Here is a 1,714-nt window from a genome sequence, read left to right as displayed (position 1 = left end):
TTTTTTTAAGGTCTTATTGGCATAGATTTCACTCATCAAGGAATACGTTTTAATAAAACTAAAAATTTCATTGGAGATAAAAAGGCCAAGAAATTTGGACTGGGGAATTTTTACCCATCACTACTTATTCATTCTTCTAGAGTAACAATTCCTACAAGAATTCATTGGGAAACCTTAACCCCATCCACTCTACAGCTATGATCTTGCCCCTTCAGACATCTTTTTTGCCCCCCAAACTTAAAGAAAATTGAAAAGGAGCACAATTTGAGTTCCCTCGGGATGCCCAAACTGTCATCGTGACGTGGTGTAAATGGTAGCATGAAGAATTCTCTGGGCCAGAATTAGAAATGCAAACCTCACCATCAGAAGCCTGCAGACCTAGATAGGTGATGTGAATAACTATGCATTTTGATTTATTTGTTTAATAAGGATTTCTTGGAAAAGTAGAGGGTCGGTGAAAAAGAGGAAGACCTTAGTGGGATGAATAGACAGTGGCTGCAATCATGGGCTCAAACAATAGCTGTGAGGATGGCAGAGGACTGGGTAGTCTTTTGTTCTGGTCTGTGTAGGGTTGCTCTGATTTGGAATCGATTCAAGGGCATCTAACAACAACATGGTTTTGTAGCAGTACTTTTTTATTTTCCCTCATAATAGTATTCATCTCAGAGGGTCATTGTGAGGATTAAAAAAAATTAATAATACATTGAAAGTACTTAGTATAGCACCACTGGATAAATGCAACAATCATTAGTATAATTATTATTTCTACATTAATTTGCTGAGATCTCATCCCATCCAGTCTAAATAATTTCAACACTATAGCTTATACTGTTTATCCATTTTCAAGAAAAAGGGTTCCCAACCCAGTGGTACAAGCGTCATCGAGCAGTCCACAGGCGGTGAGAGGAGGCTAGTCAAGCCTCTGGGTATTGTCCTTCCATCCAGGTTGGCACGTCAACATTTAGGGATGCAGCACCTGCAGTACCACCTACAGACAAGAGAGGGTAGCAGAGGGTCAGAAATAACGCTTGACTGTAGGAAAAGGCTGGGAAGAGGGAAAGAACCGAATTCTCACTCACTCTCTGTGGCTTCAGGGATGTGCAAATTGCGTGTAGCTTTCTTCCCAACAGTGATGCTCTTTTCTAACTCAACAAAGTCCACAAAGTCTATTACCGTTCAGTGATATCCAGTCCCCTCATTGGGCTGGTCCCCCTAAATGAGGCTTGTGCCCCCCTCCGTGGAGTCCATTTCATTTCATGTCATCAGTGTAGGCAAAGATCTTTCAGCGGGGGCTTGGGGCCTCCCGTGGAGGTCTATGCCTCTTCAGTAGAGTAGGCATGCATCTTCTTTATCTTTCAGAGAAATTTCAGGTCATTCAATGAGGTGAAAAAAGAAAGAAAAAACCTCAAACTCATTGCTATTGAATTGATTCTGACTCATAGTGACCCTATAGGACAGAATAGAACTACTTCTGTGGGTTTCTGAGACTGTAACTCTATTTTTTCCCTTTTCCTTTTCCAAGCATTTCTTTTAAAATAATTTTATTTTAAAGAAATCATTTTATTGGGGCTCTTACAGCTCTTAAAACAATCCATTCATGTGTTAAACGCATTTGTACATTTGTTGCCATCATCATTTTCAAAACATTTGCTTTCTACTTGAGCCTACCCTCCCTCCCTCATGAAACACTTGTAATTTATCAATTATTATTTTT

This window comes from Echinops telfairi, unplaced genomic scaffold, assembly GCF_000313985.2.
Source record: "Echinops telfairi isolate 266 unplaced genomic scaffold, ASM31398v2 ScPeMD7_5592;HRSCAF=6446, whole genome shotgun sequence".
NCBI classification, from domain to species: domain Eukaryota; kingdom Metazoa; phylum Chordata; class Mammalia; order Afrosoricida; family Tenrecidae; genus Echinops; species Echinops telfairi.
This window is presented reverse-complemented; position numbering follows the sequence as displayed.